Below are 22084 nucleotides of genomic sequence, written 5' to 3'. Positions count from 1 at the left end.
AAAATATACGAGGAGAAGTCAGCCAACAGGGCCTGCAGAGCCTCAACGGCTGTACAGTAAGGTCCTCACATTGACATGAGTTGGATCAGAACTGTAGGGTAGTGTACTGTAATGAACATACTGTATTGATGCTGAAAAACAACAAGCCTTTCCATAAGGATATTAGTCACAGTTAAGCCTTTGAACCTGTAGTCAGCACAAAGAAAAAACCAGTCAGTGCATAGAAACAGTCTGAACGAGTTCAATTACTCCGTAGTAGTTGCCTTTAAACCACACTGGCTTAGTGGCTCTCATGGACGTCAGTAATTACAGTTCATTAGAGCCCCATATAATTAGACCAGTCAGACTAGTGAAACTCACACTGCTCCGCTTGCCCGCAGTGTCCCAGTGTGTGTGTGTGTGTGTGTGTGTGTGCGCGCACGCGCGCGTGCGTGCATGCATACACTATATATGTATGCATGTGTGTGTATGTGTGTTTGTGTCTGACTCGGCTGTGACTTGGTCTGCAATGTGTCACACGAGGTGTCAACGGGGAGAGATACGCCGGAGCGCTCATCACACCAGCGCAAGCACAACAAAACACAGAGCGCCAGCCAGAGGGCCCTACGGAGGCCAAGAGGTCACAATGGCCCATTAGCACTTTCACACTCCACCAGAGAAAAAAAGGCCTGCCAGAGAGAAGCCATGAGACAAGCAGGCCAACCCTCCATTGGACCGGGGTCGGGGCCAGGGCTGGGGTGGGCGAATGGGAGCGTGCCCCTGAGCAAAGGGGGATGGTGGGTGGTGGGTGTGGTTGGTTGGGTTGGGGAGGGCGAGAGGGGTTGGCTGGGGGTTTGGCTGGGGGATTGGCTAGGGGGTTGGCTGGGGGGTTGGCTGGGGCTGATGGTGTCTGTTCTCGCTGTTGCAGTAATTAACACTCGGGTCACAGCCAGAGGCTGTGGCTTGGCATGCCTCACACCTCCCAGAGGCCTCTCTGTTCTGTCTGCCACTAGTTGGCACTCTGCGTTTATGAGAATGCAAAATATACGAGGAGAAGTCAGCCAACAGGGCCTGCAGAGCCTCAACGGCTGTACAGTAAGGTCTTCACATTGACATGAGTTGGATCAGAACTGTAGGGTAGTGTACTGTAATGAACATACTGTATTGATGCTGAAAAACAACAAGCCTTTCCATAAGGATATTAGCCACAGTTAAGCCTTTGAACCTGTAGAATTGATACCAAAGTGTAGAGATACAAAAAATGATTCTTACTGATATAGCCTAAACTGGTATACTGTCAGTAGGCTTTACTGATATAGCCTAAACCGGTATACTGTCAGTAGGCTTTACTGATATAGCCTAAACTGGTAAACTGTCAGTAGGCTTTACTGATATAGCTTAAACTGGTATACTGTCAGTAGGCTTTACTGATATAGCCTAAACTGGTATACTGACAGTAGGCTTTACTGATATAGCCTATACTGGTATACTGACAGTAGGCTTTACTGATATAGCCTAAACTGGTATACTGACAGTAGGCTTTACTGATATAGCCTAAACTGGTATACTGACAGTAGGCTTTACTGATATAGCCTAAACTGGTATACTGACAGTAGGCTTTACTGATATAGCCTAAACTGGTATACTGACAGTAGGCTTTACTGATATAGCCTAAACTGGTATACTGACAGTAGGCTTTAATGATATAGCCTAAACTGGTATACTGACAGTAGGCTTTACTGATATAGCCTAAACTGGTATACTGACAGTAGGCTTTACTGATATAGCCTAAACTGGTATACTGACAGTAGGCTTTACTGATATAGCCTAAACTGGTATACTGACAGTAGGCCTTACTGATATAGCCTAAACTGGTATGCTGTCAGTAGGCTTTACTGATATAGCCTAAACTGGTATACTGACAGTAGGCTTTACTGATATAGCCTAAACTGGTATGCTGTCAGTAGGCTTTACTGATATAGCCTAAACTGGTATACTGACAGTAGGCTTTACTGATATAGCCTAAACTGGTATACTGACAGTAGGCTTGGGAAATTTATGCAATGGGCTTAACAGTCCACATATTCCAGTGTCGTTCCATTTGCCATGTCACATACCTTAAGTACCGCCACTGTCAAACCCACCAATGTTACTGCGTGTGACGAGATGACAGCAATAATTATATTATTTGTCACTTCTATCACTCTCAAATTCATCCGTTAGATAGACTTGGTGCTTTCAGCATCATGATTTCTCCTTGATGGAACCATTCGTTTGTGGGCCACAGTCAATGTATGATGGTTGCATACAACAAGGAAAATTAAATCAATTTCTTCCATCGGGAAGAAAGGAGAACATGCCATGAGCACGTCTGAGTTCTCAATCAGGAAGTGAATGGTGTCAGTGAGAGGTTATTGGTGTTTTCACACATGACACAAATCTTCTCAGAGCAACTGGAGATACTCTATCTATCATACTGTGTATATACATTTGAAGTTGGAACTTTACATACACCTTAGCCAAGTTAATTTAAACTCAGTTTTTCAATTCCTGACATTTAATCCTAGTAAAAAAAATCCCTGTTTTAGGTCAAATAGGATCACCACTTTATTTTAAGAATGTGAAATGTCAGAATTATAGTAGAGAGAATGATTTACTTCAGCTTTTATTTCTTTCATCACATTCCCAGTGGGTCAGAATTATACATACACTCAATTAGTATTTGGTAGCATTGCCTTTAAATTGTTTAACTTGGGTCAAACGTTTCGGGTAGCCTTCCACAAGCTCCCACAATAAGTTGGGTGAATTTTGGCCCATTCCTCCTGACAGAGCTGGTGTAACTGAGTCAGGTTTGTAGGCCTCCTTGCTCACACACACTTTTTCAGTTCTGCCCACACATTTTCTATACAATTGAGGTCAGGGCTTTGTGATGGCCACTCCAATACCTTGACTTTGTTGTCCTTAAGCCATTTTGCCACAACTTTGGAAGTATGCTCGGGGTCATTGTCTATTTGGAAGACCCATTTGCGACCAAGCTTGATGTCTTGAGATGTTGCTTCAATATATCCACATAATGTTCCTACTCATGATGCCATCTATTTTGTGAAGTGCACCAGTCCCTCCTGCGGCAAAGCATCCCCACAACATGATGCTGCCGCCCTCGTGCTTCACGGTTGGGATGGTGTTCTTTGGCTTGCAAGCCTCCCCCTTTTTCCTCCAAACATAACGATGGTCAAACAGTTCTATTTTTGTTTCCTCAGACCAGAGGACATTTCTTCATTTCTCTTTCTTTGTCCCCATGTGAAGTTGCAAACCGTAGTCTGTTTTTTTTTATGGTGGTTTTGGAGCAGTGGCTTCTTCCTTGCTGAGCGGCCTTTCAGGTTATGTCGATATAGGACTCATTTTACTGTGGATATAGATACTTTTGTACCTGTTTCCTCCAGCATCATCACAAGGTCCTTTGCTGTTGTTCTGGGATTGATTTGCACTTTTCGCACCAAAGTACATTCATCTCTAGGAGACAGAACGCATCTCCCTCCTGAGCGGTATGACGGCTTTGTGGTCCCATGGTGTTTATACTTGCGTACTATTGTTTGTACAAATGAACGTGGTACCTTCAGGTGTTTGGAAATTGTTCCCAAGGAGGAACCAGACTTGTGGAGGTCTACAATTTGTTTTCTGAGGTCTTGGCTGATTTCTTTTGATTTTCCCACGATGTCAAGCAAAGAGGCACTGAGTTTGAAGGTAGGCCTTGAAATACATCCACAGGTACACCTCTAATTGACTCAAATTATGTCAATTAGCCTATCAGAAGCTTCTAAAGCCATGACATCATTTTCTGGAATTTTCCAAGCTGTTTAAAGGCACAGTCAACTTAGTGTATGTAAACTTCTGACCCACTGGAATTGTGATACAGTGAATTATAAGTGAAATAATCTGTCTGTAAACAATTGTTGGAAAAATGATGTAAAAATGACAACCGACTTGCCTTGTGTCATGTCCTAACCGTCTTGCCTTGTGTCATGTCCTAACCGTCTTGCCTTGTGTCATGTCCTAACCGACTTGCCTTGTGTCATGTCCTAACCGACTTGCCTTGTGTCATGTCCTAACCGTCTTGCCAAAACTATAGTTTTTTAACAAGACATTTGTGGAGTGGTTGAAAAATGATTTTTAATGACTCCAACATAAGTGTATATAAACTTCTGATTTCAACTGTATATATATATAATATTAATATCATTTATATCAGTAAAGGCAGGACTATTAGTATAAAACAAATAACCACAAAAATCAGACATCATAAAGGAGTCACACATGCTCATGACAATAACCGCATCATAAGTAATTATACCTGGATGCTTTCCGTGTTACCCACGTGTCATATGTTTTACAGCAGAATTAAGCAATAAGGCACAAGGTGGTGTGGTATACAATATGGCCGATATACCATGGCTAAGGGCCGCTCTTAGGCACAACACAGTTGATGGTTACATTGGTTACATTTGCAAAAGTAAAAACAGAGAGGAAGAGCGAGACAGATAGAGAGAGAGAAAGAGAGTGAGATAGAGAGAGAAAGAGATATAAATATATATATAGAGAGAGATAGAGAGATAAGTGAGAGATAGGGAGAGATGGAAGGAGAGAGAGAGAGAGAGAGAGAGAACGAGAGTGAGATAGAGAGAGAAAGAGATATAAATATATATATAGAGAGAGAGATAGAGAGATAAGAGAGAGATAGGGAGAGATGGAAGGAGAGAGAGTGAGATAGAGAGAGAAAGATATATAAATATATATACAGAGAGAGAGATAGAGAGATAAGAGAGAGATAGGGAGAGATGGAAGGAGAGAGAGGGAGAGAGAGAGGTAGAGAGAAAGAGGGGGTGAGAAAGAGAAAATAAAGCTTGGATAAAACCCAGAATGGTGGTGGGGAGAGATAGAGCTCATTGTTCAAACAACTGATACACATTGGACACCAACCCCTCCAGTTTACTGAGCTAAAAAGCACATAAAGAGAGAGGCTATAAATAGGCAGCTGTTTGCGTAAACCCAAGCCACTTTCAGTTAGATGTAGGAAGTGCGCACTACAGCATTGAGGTCATGGAACAACAGTTGAACGCAGCCTATCACACAGCTCCCAGCCACAAATGAGCATTCCAATCTATAGTAGTACTTCAAAATGGCATACATGTATAGTACAGCAGCCATTAGGAAATGGCCTGGCTTACAAGATGGCTGTGTTCCCTGTGATGTACACACTATACACACAATCATATAGTTCATACATGTAGCCACGTATGTTTTAAATTTAGACAGACTGGCAACGAAGAAAAAAGGAGAGCCCAGACTCCTCTCCTCTCCTCTCCTCTCCTCTCCTCTCCTCTCCTCTCCTCTCCTCTCTCTTTTGTGGGACTAAAATGTGATGGTTTTCCACACATACGTGACTGATCGCCTGTCAGTCTAAGTGCAAATGGAAACAGGCAGCAGTCAAAATACCTGTGTCAGGACACTGGTCATTAGAGAATTCAGAGGCTGGCAGACACCACTGAAGGTCTGAGGGGATGGTTGTCTGAGCAGATATAGATTTGTTGACTGTGTTTGTGTGTGTTCCTTCTACAGTGTGTTTGCTCTGCTGTGTGTGTTCGTGTGTGTTCCTTCTACAGTGTGTTTGCTCTGCTGTGTGTGTTCGTGTGTGGGTGTGTTGCATGTTTGTACTAATGTATCTGCTGTTTGCCCTTCTATAGGTGTTAGTGTGTGTGCATATATGTGTACTGTATATGTGTAGCCACACATCTGGGTGTCTCTCTGTGTGAAACATTTGTCCTATGCAACAACACCTGTCCTATTCAACAAAGACAGAACCCAATAAAGATAAAAATATGACCGTCCGTGTTCATATTCAAACCTCAAATGCCACACACATTCCACCTCCGATCTGGGTTCAAATACTACAGTGAACTAAAATATAAACGCAACATGCAACAATTTAAAAGATTCTACTGAGTTGCAGTTCATTTAGGGAAATCAGTCAATTGTAATAAATTCACCAGGCCATAATCTATGGATTCCACATGACTGGGGATACAGACATGTATCTGTTGGTCCCAGATACCTCGAAAGAAAAGTATGGGCGTGGATCAGAAAACCAGTCAGTATTTGGTGTGACCACCATTTGCCTCATGAAACACAACACATCTCATTCGCATAGTGTTGATCAGGCTGTTGATTGTTGCCTGTGGAATGTTGTCCCACTCCTCTTCAATGGCTGTGCAAAGTTGCTGGATATTGGTGGTAACTGGAATACACTGTCTTATACATCAATCCAGAACATCCCAAACATGCTCAATGGGTGACGTGTCTGGTGAGTATGCAGGCCATGGAAGAACTGGGATATGTTCAGCTTCCAGGAATTGTGTACAGATCCTTGTGACATGGGGCCATGCATTATCATGTTGAAATATGGGATGATGGTGGTGGATGAATGGCCTGACAATGGGCCTCAGGATCTCGTCGCGGTATCTCTGCATTCAAATTTCCATCGATTAAATGCAGTTGTGTTTGTTGTCTGTAGCTGATGCCTACCTGCCCAAACTATAACCCCACCGCCAACATGGGGCCCTCTGTTCACAACGTTGACATCAGCAAATCGCTCGCCCACACGACGCCAGTTGAAACCGTGATTTATCCATGAAGAGCCCACTACCCCAGTGGCCATTGAAGGTGAGCATTTGCCCACTGAAGTCGGTTACGATGCCAAACTGCAGTCAGGTCAAGACCCTGGTGAGGATGACGAGCACGCAGATACGCTTCAATGAGACGGTTTCTGACAGTTTGTGAAGAAATTCTTTGTGCAAACTCATAGTTTCATCAGCTCTACGGGTGTCTCGCAGGTGAAGAAGCCGGATGTGGAGACCATGGTTACACATGATCTGCGGTTGTGATGCGGGTTGGACATACGGCCAAACTCTCTAAATCAACATTAGAGGGGGCTTATGGTACAGAAACATTCAGCTCTGTTGGACATTCCTGCAGTCAGAATGACAATTGCTCCCTCAAAATTTGAGATATCTGTGGCATTGTGTTGTGTGACAAACCTGCACATTTTAGAGTGGCCTTTTATTGTCCACAGCACAAAGTGCACCTGTGTAATGATCATGCTGTTTAATCAGCTTCTTGATATGCCACACCTGTCAGGTGGATGGATTATCTTGGCAAAGGAGAAATGCTCACTAACAGGGACGTAAACACATTTGTGCACAGAATTTGAGAGAAATAAGCTTTTGTACTTATGGAACATTTCTGGGATATTTTATTTCAGGTCAGCTATTTTTGTTCAGTATATTTGAAATAATTACTCTGGGCTTGATTAGCTTGCCTGGTGCAATGAAACCAATAGAACAGTTGCAACAGTGCAACCCTGCCCATCTGGCACCCCAGGCAGGCTAAAGTAATCACTAAGAGTGTTTGTAAGATTTCAAATAGTATTTGAACCCAGATCTACTCCACCTTTTATCCAGGCCATAACTCTATACAGATGAAGTATGGTCTTCATTACATCAAACTCTACTGAGGAGGAACATAATTGTTTCTTTATCGACTGAAAAATAAATTAATTGGACCAGCTGAAAACCCTCCGATGATAAACATTAAAATGAGAGAGAGACAAACACAAATTGTGCGTGTGCTTGTAAAGCACTATGAAACGGGAGAAATAGCTGCATAAAGACTGTGTTTAACCATGTGGTCGAATGGATCCCTGGGAGACGCTCATTCTCTCTTGAATAATGAGCTTAATTGCTCCAATCAGTGATGTGATGATTAATCTAGGTTTATTGCTATTTTTACTGTCTTGTCAGTCACATGGAGGGTTTTTGAGAGGCCGGTCATTCCTTAAATGACGCTTCGACTGGCTCGGCTCATAAAGACACCTCAACTGGCTCATAAAGACACCTCAACAGGCTCATAATGAACCCTCAACTGGCTCATAATGAACCCTCAACTGGCTCATAATGAACCCTCGACTGGCTCATAATGAACCATCAACTGGCTCATAATGAACCCTCGACTGGCTCATAATGAACCCTCGACTGACTCATAATGAACCCTCGACTGGCTCATAATGAACCCTCAACTGGCTCATAATGAACCCTCGACTGGCTCATAATGAACCCTCGACTGGCTCATAATGAACCCTCGACTGGCTCATAATGAACCCTCAACTGGCTCATAATGAACCCTCGACTGGCTCATAATGACCCCTCGACTGGCTCATAATGAACCCTCGACTGGCTCATAATGAACCCTCGACTGGCTCATAATGAACCCTCGACTGGCTCATAAAGACACCTCAACTGGCTCATAATGAACCCTCAACTGGCTCATAATGAACCCTCGACTGGCTCATAATGAACCCTCGACTAGCTCATAAAGACACCTCAACTGGCTCATAATGAACCCTCAACTGGCTCATAATGAACCCTCGACTGGCTCATAATGAACCCTCGACTGGCTCATAATGAACCCTCGACTGGCTCATAATGAACCCTCGACTGGCTCATAAAGACACCTCAACTGGCTCATAATGAACCCTCAACTGGCTCATAATGAACCCTCGACTAGCTCATAATGAACCCTCGACTAGCTCATAATGAACCCTCGACTGGCTCATAATGAACCCTCGACTGGCTCATAATGAACCCTCGACTGGCTCATAATGAACCCACGACTGGCTCATAATGACACCTCGACTGGCTCATAATGACACCTCGACTGGCTCGGCTCATAATGACACCTCGACTTGCTCATAATGACACCTAGACTGGCTCATAATGAGAGCGATTATTTAAAAAATACAAGAAAGAATGAAAAATAAGCCCCTTTATGTGGAAAATTAGGATTTTTCAAAAAACCTTGAACTGGACTACATGTGATCTGTGTGAATGGGTGTGATTGACAGGGTTTGGTGATCTACTGGATTACACTTGGGGCTGGGGTTGAAACCCATGGCTCGCCAAGCAAAATGCATGCACATCTCACTTCTGACCAATGCCCTAGGTAGGTGTCGAGTTACAGATGGCCAAGCACAATCACGCCATTGTGCTCGCCTTGGACACAATGAAAACAAAGCTAACACATCATCAACCTTGAAACCCCCTACAAACCATATCACAGAATAATGAACCAGGTGGAATTGAAAATACATTTTGAAACAGGATTACCATAAAAATGTAATATGCACAAATAGCGGAAATGAAAATCAACTAGACAGGGGCGTGGTCAGGCAGTCAAAATTTGTCTCAAACTTACTTCAATCAAGTGCATAGCAATCCACTTTTTGAGGTATATTGAGTGTTTCATTTATTTAAGCAGTTGGGGTCATCAAGGCAGAACTGTGTAAGACTGGTCTCTTGATATAAAGGCTTCGTTCCAATGGCACCCTCTGCCCTATATAGTCCCTGGTCAAACGTAGTGCATTCAAGGGAATAGGGTGCCATTTGGAACACAACCCACGTCTGTGGATTCCATTAAATGTATTAAATCAGCTTGCATTATATAATGCGAGGCACATTACAACCCTTTCGAGGGAAGTCCCAAAGGAAGGCAACAAAGGCTCTCTCTCCCTTCAAGGGAGTAGTCAAGCAATTCAGAAATAGCAAAACAATATTTTGTGCGTTGTTCTGTTCCGCCTACAAGGCAAAGCTCAATTTCCGAAAACTCAAGTGGAAAAATATCATGAGGTCATTGAGAGAGAATAAATGATTAAAAAAAGGAAAAGTTACAGAGATACCTGTTCTTTTGCTTGAGTGGCTTTGATGCTTTTTATAAATAATGATGTTACCTGTATAATATTCAACCTTGAAGAATAATTAGGACGTGTGGAATGTTAATGCAAAAAATGCAAATGAAGGTGATCTATATAAACCCTGGATTGCTTCTGCTATGTATTGGCCAGTGAAAGGCTTTGAGCCACTGGTCGGCCATATTGGCACTCGCCAGAAGGAGAAATCCTCCAAGGAATAAATGGAATTCTACAATATATCAAATAAATGTTTAAAAGAAAAAATTACAAGTATTAAAGTAATTTTGTTGTTGTATTGGGGACAGTAACACTATAACTTAAAAAAAAAAAAAAAAACTTTAAGCAAAATGTTTTTATATATTTTGTATACATTTTTGCATGTTTAGCTCACACATGCATTAATGTGTCTGTAATAGAATAAATGTGGGGAAAACAAATGTAGACATTTATAAATGCTTCTCCATAGCTGAATTTTTTACAATGGTGGGGGAGTGGCAAGATGGAGGTGCCGTGGCTTCAAAACAGCGCACCAGGACACCATCAAGTATATATAAATAAATCATTGGAAAACACCAACAAATATCACAAACAAAATGATGAAAATAAATTCTTCAAAAACCTACTGTTTCATCAAAATGCACAGTAGGTTTTTATGGTCTACAACTGAACTGTCTCACCCTATCTACAGCTGCACCAGTTTTCCAAAGCACTGTACACTCATTTCAAGCCTTATGCTGTACAACATTGTTCTGCACTACCTTTCTCCACACATACATAGCACTCTTGCCTCACCAACACCCCTACATTTACATGGAAATGTGTCCAACAGTACTGTACTCTCTCCCCTCTCTTGTCAATAGGCCCCATAATTCTACATTCACTGCATCGGCTCTGCTGCTTATTTCTCATCCAGCAGCCATCACGGCCTGGCATTCAGGCACAATGTTCTATTATCAATCTAATTGCACATTCCACCCTGACAAGGGCTCGTTAAGCCTTAATTACACACATGTTGTTTTCTACAAACATCTCCATTTGGGTTTCTTTTGTGTTGCAATTGTTCAGCAGGGACAGCCATTTGAGATCTCACCGATAGAGAGAGAGAGAGAGAGAGAGAGAGAGAGAGAGAGAGAGAGAGAGAGAGAGAGAGAGAGAGAGAGAGAGAGAGAGAGAGAGAGAGAGAGAGAGAGAGAGAGAGAGAGAGAGAGAGAGAGAGAGAGAGAGAGAAAGAGTGAGAGAGAGAGAGTGAGAGAGAGTGAAAGGGAGAGGGAGAGGGAGAGGGAGGAGAGAGAGAGAGAGAGAGAGAGAGAGAGAGAGAGAGAGAGAGAGAGAGAGAGGGGGAAGGGAGAGAGAGAGAGGGAGGGATGGAGGGAGAAAGGGACAGGGAGGGGAGAGAGAGAGAGAGAGAGAGAGAGAGAGAGAGAGAGAGAGAGAGAGAGAGAGAGAGAGAGAGAGAGAGAGAGAGAGAGAAGGGGGAGACTGACAGAGATATGGAGAGAGAGAGAGTTGGCTGTCTGGAACTAGGTCATGTATCGCGATAAACAAGGCACAGTTTCTAAAATAATATACCCATCCTGTGGATATAATACCAAACAAGTGAGCGAATGTGGAGCTCATGTAATATTTACAGATCACTAATAGATGGCAGGTATTCTCTCTTTCTAAAGCTAGGGCTTGCCGCTTTTCCATTTCGCTCTGTCTCTCCTTTTCTTGCCGTTTGAATTTAAGAGAAAGCCGACTACATTAATACATCTGGCAGAGGGGGAGGTGTTGGGTCTCTCATCTCTCTCTCTCTTTCTATCTCTCCCTCTATCCTCACTCTAATCTCTCCTTCTCTGTCTCTCTCTTTATATGCATCCATCCATCTCTGCCTATCCTGGCTCTCCTCTCTCTTTCTATCCATCTCTCCATCTCTCCATATCCCCTCTCCTCCAATGTCTCTCTCTCTCTCTCTCTCTCTCTCTCTCTCTCTCTCTCTCTCTCTCTCTCTCTGCATGGTTTTGGCTGTGATGTGTTTTTTTTTCTCTCACACATTTGTTACATTTCAGCGAAGGAAAGTGGGCCTTTATCCAGAGTCTTTGAGGCGTGAGCGATGATATTACTGAAGAGAGTCACACTTAGACTTCTTTAAAAAATCCAGCTGGTGATGTAAGGTCATTGAAGGGCTTGTTAGCCAGCCTAAAACATCAGCCTCTCTGTAGCCTACTGTGTTGGTGTTCAGATGTCTGGCTGGCTCTACTAGGGGGAATTGACTGGGAACACTGGTATGGCTCTTATGCTAGCTTCCGCTAGCTTCCACGAGCCAGTTTAATGTGTCTTACTGTGGCGTTGGGATCTCATTAAAGCACTGTGGTGCATTCTGTGTGATACAGACCTGGGTTCAATTACTATTCGAAATCTTTATATTACTGTGAGCCTTTGCTCTAGCCTGTCTGGAGTGCTAGATGGGTGGGGTTTGCAGTTTTGGGATTATTTTATTGTTCCATTAAGAGAAGCAAGCACAGAAAAAGTATATAAAATGATTGCACATAGTATTTGAACCCAGGTCTGGTGTGACCCAATGCTAAGCTACAGAAGCCAGTTCAGTATTATCCCCATAACAGCCACTAAAACCTCCCCATTTTTGCCAAACCCCAAGAAAACTCTGAGGAATTGTCATAACCAATGAGACGTGTAGTGTTGACAACTACTGTATATATACCATTGAAGTCAACCAGCAAATATAATGATGTCATGCGAAATTCTGTCATCCTGTCATTGTTATGGTTTCAGCATAATTATGTTATGATCTATGACAAGATTGTTTTGGTTCTACCGATTCGCATGGAGAGAGAATAAATAACTTCCCTCTGTTCACTTATTTACAGATAGTATCTGTTTGCATGTTTAGTAGTTTGTTTGTTTGTTTAGTTTACAATTTCTATTCTTAGCTCAATTACCACAGAGTATCACTCATGCTGCAATTGGAAACAAATTGGATGTGCAATCTAAAATACATGGAGATAAACAAACACTACAATATTGAACAAACGACTCACTCTTATTATCGACACCAAATCTGGAAAACATTCATTATAACCACCACCTCCATTGAATCACCAGTGGGGTAAAGAAACACGCACATACACACACACACACACAAACACAAGCACGCACACACACACGCACACACAGGCACACACACACACACGCACACACAGGCACGCACACACACACACAAACACAGGCACGCACACACACACAAACACACACGCATGCACGCACACACACACACAGACACACACGCATGCACACACATGCGAGTACACACACACATGCGCACCCACACACACACATGCGCACACACACACAAACACACACTCTCTGTCTCACACACAAACACACACACTACGTATCGTATTCTTCCTGGGCTAGCTCTAATAGGCGGTCTCTTAGATATCCTGTATAGAATAGTGCTCATGCAATATTAATATGGCACACCAAAATATGGCAGTCGGAGCACACTCCATCTCTCACTCTCTACATAATTGAATATGCAAGCTCTCCAAATCAACCAGGAAAAGAAAGAAGGAGAGGAAAAAGAACCTGTCATCCCAGTTGGACACATTGAGTCCTTTACCATATATCATGTCAGAGTTGGAAAAGCTACAAGGACAACAACAACACCATCAGACAGTGGCTATGGTAACATACCCAGAACAGAGAAACAATGGCCATGCATGTTGCACACTGGGCTGCATTGTTTACTGTGTTGAGGCAGAGGCCCAAATGGCATGCTTAATATAAGACATTATTCATGATTTATACTTAAATTAAAACCAAATACTATTTTAGTTGTATTTATTTATTTGTATTTATTTATTTGTATTTATTTATTTGTATTTATTTATTTGTACTTATTTATTGATTTATTTATTTAACTAGGCAAGTCAGTTAATTAAGAACAAATTGTTATTTACATTGACGGCCTACCAAAAGGCAAAATACCTCCTGTGGGGACGAGGGCTGGGTTTAAAAATACTAATGTAAAAAATAAATAATATATAAATACAGGACAAAACACACATCACGACAGAAGACAACACAACACTACATAAAGAGAGACCTAAGACAACATAGCAAGGCAGCAACACATGACAATACAGCATGGTAGCAACACAACATGACAACAACATGGTAGCAACAGAACATGGTAGCAACACAAAACATGGTACAAACATTATTGGGCACAGACAACAGCACAAAGGTCAAGAAGGTAGAGACAACAATACACAATACACCACGCAAAGCAGTCACAACTGTCAGTAAGAGTGTCCATGATTGAGATAAAAAAGAGATTGAGATAAAACTGTCCAGTAGCTGCAACAAACTGAAAAGATGAGCGACCCAGGGATGTGTGTGCTTTGGGGACCTTTAACAGAATGTGACTGGCAGAACCGGTGTTGTATGTGGAGGATGAGGGCTGCTGTAGATATCTCAGATAGGGGGGAGTGAGGCCTAAGGGTTTTATAAATAAGCATCAACCAGTGGGTCTTGCGACGGGTTTACAGAGATGACCAGTTTACAGAGGAGTATAGAGTGCAGTGACGTGTCCTATAAGGAGCATTGGTGGCAAATCTGATGGCCGAATGGTAAACAACATCTAGCCGCTCGAGAGCACCCTTACCTGCTGATCTATAAGTTATGTCTCCATAATATAGCATGGGTAGGATGGTCATCTGAATCAGGGTTAGTTTGGCAGCTGGGGTGAAAGAGGAGTGATTAGTATTTTACTGGGTGACTTTCACTTTTACTTGAGTCATTTTCTTTTAAGGTATCTTTACTTTTACTCAAGTATGACAATTGAGTACTTTTTCCACCACTGGTAGTGAATAGGGTGCCATTTGGGACGAAGGCACATGCTGTGGAGGACCATAAAAGTACATCCCATGGCTACAACAGTACAGTCTCTGCTTCCATTAGATAAGGGTTGTTGGTCAATCTGACTAGCTAGTGGTCAAGACAGTGTGCTGTTCTACAGGCTTTAAAGGGGATGTTCATTATTTTACAACTTTATGCTAAATGATTCCTCACCCTGAAATTAGTCTACGGTCCAGGAGAATCTGTAATCCATGGTTTGTTTTTTCTTTAAACAGCCACTATAAAAATTAGCCACTGCTAGCTACTTTCAAGGGGGAAGAACCATCTAACTATAAGTTATAAAATACTTAACTTCTCTTTCAAGACCTCTGTGTTGCAGTTTCTGTTCTCCTCCATCCATACCTGTGACTTATTCCAAATTCCTTATGATGCCTCTTTCATTTGACATTCTTTAAGACATACTGTGAATCATTTGTGTTCAACCCCATGTTGTCCTATACATTAAATAAGTACAGTATTTTCACAGTTTTCAAAGTTCAAAGTTATTTTGACTGTTGTTTCTGTTATTGTAGGTCTCTGTCATCCTCAGTGATTTTCTTTCAGGGGAAATCTAGGATTGGTACATATATTTTTGGGACATAAGCTTGATCCTAATTGATTCCTAAAGAATATAAATGCCTATAAATAAATTCCTCATGAGTTTAGTTCAACTATTTTACAAAGTGAACACAACAAACCACCTTGCGTAACTAGTAGGTGACACTGCAGTATTGTGTGTCTCTAGTAAGGACAACAACAGGTCTTCACTAGGTGAAGGTCATGTCTCTAGTAAGGACAACAACAGGTCTTCACTAGGTGAAGGTCATGTCTCTAGTGAAGACAACAACAGGTCTTCACTAGGTGAAGGTCATGTCTCTAGTAAAGACAACAACAGGTCTTCACTAGGTGAAGGTCATGTCTCTAGTAAGGACAACAACAGGTCTTCACTAGGTGAAGGTCATGTCTCTAGTAAGGACAACAACAGGTCTTCACTAGGTGAATGTCATGTCTCTAGTAAAGACAACAACAGGTCTTCACTAGGTCAAGGTCATGTCTCTAGTAAAGACAACAACAGGTCTTCACTAGGTGAAGGTCATGTCTCTAGTAAGGACAACAACAGGTCTTCACTAGGTGAAGGTCATGTCTCTAGTAAGGACAACAACAGGTCTTCACTAGGTGAAGGTCATGTCTCTAGTAAGGACAACAACAGGTCTTCACTAGGTGAAGGTCATGTCTCTAGTAAGGACAACAAAAGGTCTTCACTAGGTGAAGGTCATGTCTCTCATAAGGTCAGCAACACAATCCAATACTAAAGTCATGCCCTCCTGCTGAAGTCTTCAAAAAAAAAAAAGAACGACAGATTTATGATAAAAAAATACTTAAAAAATAAGAAAGGGGGATGGGGTGGAGGAGGAGTAGGGAGGTGGGGTGGAGGAGGAGTAGGGAGGTGGGGTGGAGGAGGAGTAGGGAGGTGGGGTGGAGGAGGAGTAGGGAGGTGGGGTGGAGTAGGGAGGTGGGGTGGAGGAGGAGTAGGGAGGTGGGGTGGAGGAGGAGTAGGGAGGTGGGGTGGAGGAGGAGTAGGGAGGTGGGGTGGAGGAGGAGTAGGGAGGTGGGGTGGAGGAGGAGTAGGGAGGTGGGGTGGAGGAGGAGTAGGGAGGTGGGGTGGAGGAGGAGTAGGGAGGTGGGGTGGAGGAGGAGTAGGGAGGTGGGGTGGAGGAGGAGTAGGGAGGTGGGGTGGAGGAGGAGTAGGGAGGTGGGGTGGAGGAGGAGTAGGGAGGTGGGGTGGAGGAGGAGTAGGGGGATGGGGTGGAGGAGGAGTAGGGAGGTGGGGTGGAGGAGGAGTAGGGAGGTGGGGTGGAGGAGGAGTAGGGAGGTGGGGTGGAGTAGGGAGGTGGGGTGGAGGAGGAGTAGGGGGATGGGGTGGAGGAGGAGTAGGGAGGTGGAGTGGAAGAGGAGTAGGGAGGTGGGGTGGAGGAGGAGTAGGGAGGTTGGGGTTGAGGAGGAGTAGGGAGGTGGGGGGGCTCTATGCACCTTGACAGGAAGGAGAAAGGGGAAGAGCACGAGTGGAGTTGAGTGAGGTTATTTTGGCTGAAAGGGGTTGAGGGGGAGGGCGGAAGCAGTGCAGAACCTACTTTCAACTGAACCCCTGGTAGAGAGACAGAGAGATATAGAGATAGAGAGGAGGGGAAATGAACATGGCTGCAAACTTACTGCAACCTGACAGTACTGCTTTTAACTCTGCACCTGAGTACAATGGAAAAACTTCTGGTTTCCTTCACACTGTTAAGTGGTTGCACTCTCCATGCAGATACAGTTTGGCAGCAATACCTCACAGGAAGAAGTAACAGACAAAAAGGCTCTTTCATTTGAATAACTCTACATGTGAATAAAAGTAAATGATCGTGTATGGTGGAATGCTTTCATAAAATCAGTTGTCTGTAGGCTATCATCTGTCTGTAGGCTATCATCTGTCTGTAGGCTATCATCTGTCTGTCTGTAGGCTATCATCTGTCTGTAGGCTATCATCTGTCTGTAGGCTATCATCTGTCTGTAGGCTATCATCTGTCTGTAGGCTATCGTCTGTCTGTAGGCTATCATCTGTCTGTAGGCTATCGTCTGTCTGTAGGCTATCATCTGTCTGTAGGCTATCATCTGTCTGTAGGCTATCATCTGTCTGTAGGCTATCATCTGTCTGTAGGCTATCGTCTGTCTGTAGGCTATTGTATGTGTGTGTAGCCTATCGTCTGTCTGTAGGCTATCGTCTGTCTGCAGCCTATCGTCTGTGTGTAGCCTATCGTCTGTCTGTAGGCTATCGTCTGTCTGCAGCCTATTGTCTGTGTGTAGCCTATCGTCTGTCTGTAGGCTATCGTCTGTCTGTAGGCTATCGTCTGTGTGTAGCCTATCGTCTGTCTGTAGGCTATCGTCTGTCTGTAGGCTATCATCTGTCTGTAGGCTATCGTCTGTCTGTAGCCTATCGTCTGTCTGTAGGCTATCGTCTGTCTGTAGGCTATCATCTGTCTGTAGGCTATCGTCTGTCTGTAGCCTATCGTCTGTCTGTAGGCTATCGTCTGCCTGTTTGGCTATTGTCTTGGTGTAGCCTATCGGCTGTCTGTACCCTATCGGCTGTCTGTAGTCTATCGTCTGTCTGTAGGCTATCGGCTGTGTGTAGGCAATCGGCTGTCTGTAGCCTATCGGCTGTCTGTAGCCTATCGGCTGTCTGTAGGCTCTAGGCTGTCTGTAGCCTATCGGTTGTCTGTAGGCTATCGGCTGTCTGTAGCCTATCGGCTGTCTGTTGGCTATCGGCTGTGTGTAGCCTATCGGCTGTCTGTAGGCTATTGTCTGTCTGTAGGCAATCGTCTGTCTGTAGGCTATTGGCTGTGTGTAGGCTATCGGCTGTGTGTAGGCTATTGGCTGTCTGTAGGCTATTGGCTGTGTGTAGGCTATCGGCTGTCTGTAGCCTATCGGCTGTCTGTAGGCTATCAGCTGTGTGTAGGCTATCGGCTGTCTGTAGCCTATCGGCTGTCTGTAGGCTATTGGCTGTGTGTAGCCTATCGGCTGTCTGTAGGCTATCGGCTGTGTGTAGCCTATCGGCTGTCTGTAGGCTATTGGCTGTGTGTAGCCTATCGGCTGTCTGTAGGCTATTGGCTGTGTGTAGGCTATCGGCTGTCTGTAGCCTATCGGCTGTCTGTAGGCTATTGGCTGTGTGTAGCCTATCGGCTGTCTGTAGGCTATCGGCTGTGTGTAGGCTATCGGCTGTCTGTAGCCTATCGGCTGTCTGTAGGCTATTGGCTGTGTGTAGGCTATCGGCTATTGAAATGACCACTATTTGAACGTTTATGAAACGTTTCCTGTGTCCCTCACTCCCTTCCATTTTATAAATAACCTTGACGTGCAGATTTAGCATGTACAGTTTAATTCTAGCGACAGAGAGTCGAATGAAAGTGGATATATATCTTTACTACCTCCAGCCTCCCTGACAAGTAGCTCATTTGGATGATTTGTCCGTGGGCTCTCCGCAGAACACCATTTACAATATTCACTTTAGATAACGTATGGTTCTTGGCCCTGAAACCAGATGGGTTTCGTAGAAATGCTTTGTTAGCAGTCTTCCGCTTGATAAATTATTTAGGACATGTGGTTGGAAACATCAATAGAATCTCTATTGTAATTAAAAAAGGAGCCCACCAACAATATTGCACTGTTCCCCATTGAACCCTGAAGCAGGGCTGAGAGAGATAATTCAGAGAGAAAAGTTTGCATGGATTGAGTGTGGAAGACATATGAAATTAAAATCTCTCTTATCCATTGTTCTTATGTTAAATGGATAAAAGAAAGCAATTGACTTCGATTTTAATTATGATTTTTTTTTGTATATAATGGGAAAGAGTCTCTTAGAAAGAGACATGAAGGTACCCATAAGCAATCATTACTGATGAAAAAACACAAATGTGAAAAATTGGTGGATCTAGCGTTTTGGAACTCTTCCTTTCTCAACCACAGTTCACCAGTCAGTTGTAGCTATAGAGCGAGGAACCACATTCGTATGATTACACACTGAACAAAAATATAAACGCAACATGTAAGTGAGCTGAAACAAAAGATCCCAGAAATGTTCCATATGCACAAAATGCTTATTTCTCTCAAATGTTGTGCACAAAGTTGTATACATCACTGTTAGCATTTCTCCTTTACCAAGATAATCCATCCACCTGACAAGTGTGGCATATCAAGAAGCTGATTAAACAGCATGATCATTAGTCAGGTGTACCTTGTGCTGGAGACAATAAAAGGCCAATGTGTAGTTTTGTCACACAACACAATGCCACAGATTTTGAGGGAGTGTGTAATTGGCATGCTGACTGCAGGAATGTCCACCAGAGCTGTTGCCAGAGAATTGAATGCTCATTTCTCTACCATAAGCCGACCTCCAATGTCGTTTTAAAGAATTTGGCAGTATGTCAAACCGGCCTCACCGCCACAGACAAAGTGTATGGCGTTGTGTGTGCGAGCGTTTTGCTGATGTCAACGTTGTGGACAGAGTGCACCATGGTGGCGGTAGAGTTATGGTATGGGCAGGCATAAGCTATGGACAATTAACACAATTGTATTTTATCGATGGCAATTTGAATGCACAGATACCGTGATGAGATCCTGAGGCCCATTGTTGGCCCATTCATCCACCTCCCATCACTTCATGTTTCAGCATGATAATGCACGGCCCCATGTCGCAAGGATCTGTACACAATTCCTGCAAGCTGAAAATGTCCCAGTTCTTCCATGGCCTGCGTACTCACCATTGAGCATGTTTTGGATGCTCTGGATTGACGTGTTCAACAGCGTGTTCCAGTTCCTGCCAATATGCAGCAACTTCCCACATCCATTGAAGAGGAGTGGGACAACATTCCACAAGCCACAATCAACAGCCTGATAAACTCTATGCAAAGGAGATGTTGTGCAATGCATGAGGCAAATGGTGGTCATGCCAGATACTGACTGTTTTTCTGATCCACGCCCCTACCTCATCCACACCCCTGGGGATGACATTACACCAAGAAACCATGATGAAAACCCCCAAACTAAATAATTTGAAAGTGTCTTTCTTCTGGAATCAAGTTCCATCTTCCTCAGTACACAAACATGCACACAACAAAAACTATCCATACCACGCGGTGATGGGCCCAGTCAAGTCTTTGACACGTTCACCAACTCCCCCGCTGAAAGATCAGCCACAACATGTTGGCAGCATTGTAACATGTTGTAATCAAGCCCTGGTCTCCAGAATGGAAACAGAAGAGATGTGATGTGGTAGTCTCAGGTTGGACTACTCTAAATCATCTGGGCTCTGACACACACACACACACACACACACACAAGTGCAAGCTTTGCAGGTCCATCAACCCATTTAAAAACCAATAAACACCCTACAATAACCCGTGGATCATGAGAGAACCTTCATAAATCAGCAGAATATTAATAACTTATTTATTGACACTTTATGTAGTGACCTGTAATACTTAGTTTGAAGTGAGACACCTTCGAATATTCATAACACATCCATAAAGACGCTATATCGCATGACGCTGTACTTCCTTTAAAGTCAGACCCCTTTGGTCATATATAACACATACATAAAGGCTTAATGATGTAAACACACACAAAAAAAACACTTAGTGAATTATCACTAACAGCTAAATCAAATAAAGATAAAGACATGTTTTTTTTCTTCCTTTAATTTGTACATTTTTAAAACAATACATATACATTAAGTGTCAAAAAGTCCAGCAATGCAATTACATTGTACATTATACAGGGCTGTGAACAATATAGCTTGTCCCTGAGCTGGCGGACAAATGGTTCTTGCCTCTCTTCCTGCTGGAGGTACTGCATGTTGGTTCCAACCTTAAAGGTAACAACAAAGAAAGTTAGCAGGTCTGTTAGGAAATGGGTATTTCGCTAGGTGAAGGTCACTGTATTTCTGTGCTGCGCTAGAAACTCTAAATGGGAAGATGGGAAACTCCATTCAATTCGTATTAATATATTCCTCTTGCATTTATAAATCTCATGATGTGACTATGAGACATGGCTGTATCTAGGAGGATTTGCATTTAGCTGAGCCTGCTAGCTAGCAAAATTTTGTCTAGCTAGCAATTGCTGTGAAGTCACCAAAATTACTTGAAATAACGATTAAGGTAACTACAGTATGTAATTTAGCTCAACACTTTACTACAAACAAATTTAAATTACAATAAATAAAGGTTAACTTACCTGCTTACTTACTGTCCGGTGGCAGCACAAGTGGGCATTTGGTTTTCAAACTCATCACATGATCAGCGTCTTGTCAACAAAACTAAAAAAGTACTTTGGGGTCACCGTTTTTTTTCTTTCTTCAAAATAAAAGTGCCCCACTTAATAGCAGAAAAGTATCAACAATAGCCATTCATGATATATTAAAAATTATTTTCTAAACATTAACAGTGATTCGTATTTGAATAAAATGTGGGTTTTAAATCATGTTCCAAGGTCAAATAAATGGCCCCAATGTGAGTCACTGTATATGAATTACATTTTGGCTTAGAGCAAGAAAGTATTGTAGGGAATACTCAGTAGTGTCTGTAGGATGTATATGGTGTCATTTCATGGGGCTCTGTATAATACAGTGTTGGTGGCCTTTAACTCCACCCATTCCAATGGCGGCCCAATCACATCACGTGCGCTTACTGCATTACAGAAAACCTGCTAACCAAACTTCAGTCCAGGGCATGCTCACTGAATTAAAGAGCAACTGCACTCAAAAAAACAATGTTTCTTACATTTATCCCAGACCTCAAAAGTCATCCACTGATTTTTAAAGCATTGTCGGGAACAAAGAAAAACACATTTAGTTGTTTTTCTATTAAAAAAGTTTGAAAA

At 43.0% G+C, this 22084-nt stretch overlaps 1 protein-coding gene across 4 annotated transcripts in view; it reads right to left on the bottom strand.

Annotated features, from left to right (window-relative positions):
• LOC139413844 (TOX high mobility group box family member 2-like) overlaps positions 1-22084 on the bottom strand; it is a 186172-nt gene that overhangs the window by 103151 nt on the left and 60937 nt on the right. The gene's annotated exons all lie outside the window — the stretch shown is intronic.

The sequence above is a fragment of the Oncorhynchus clarkii genome, chromosome 7 (genome assembly GCF_045791955.1).
Source record: "Oncorhynchus clarkii lewisi isolate Uvic-CL-2024 chromosome 7, UVic_Ocla_1.0, whole genome shotgun sequence".
Classification (NCBI taxonomy): domain Eukaryota; kingdom Metazoa; phylum Chordata; class Actinopteri; order Salmoniformes; family Salmonidae; genus Oncorhynchus; species Oncorhynchus clarkii.
This window is presented reverse-complemented; position numbering and strand designations above follow the sequence as displayed.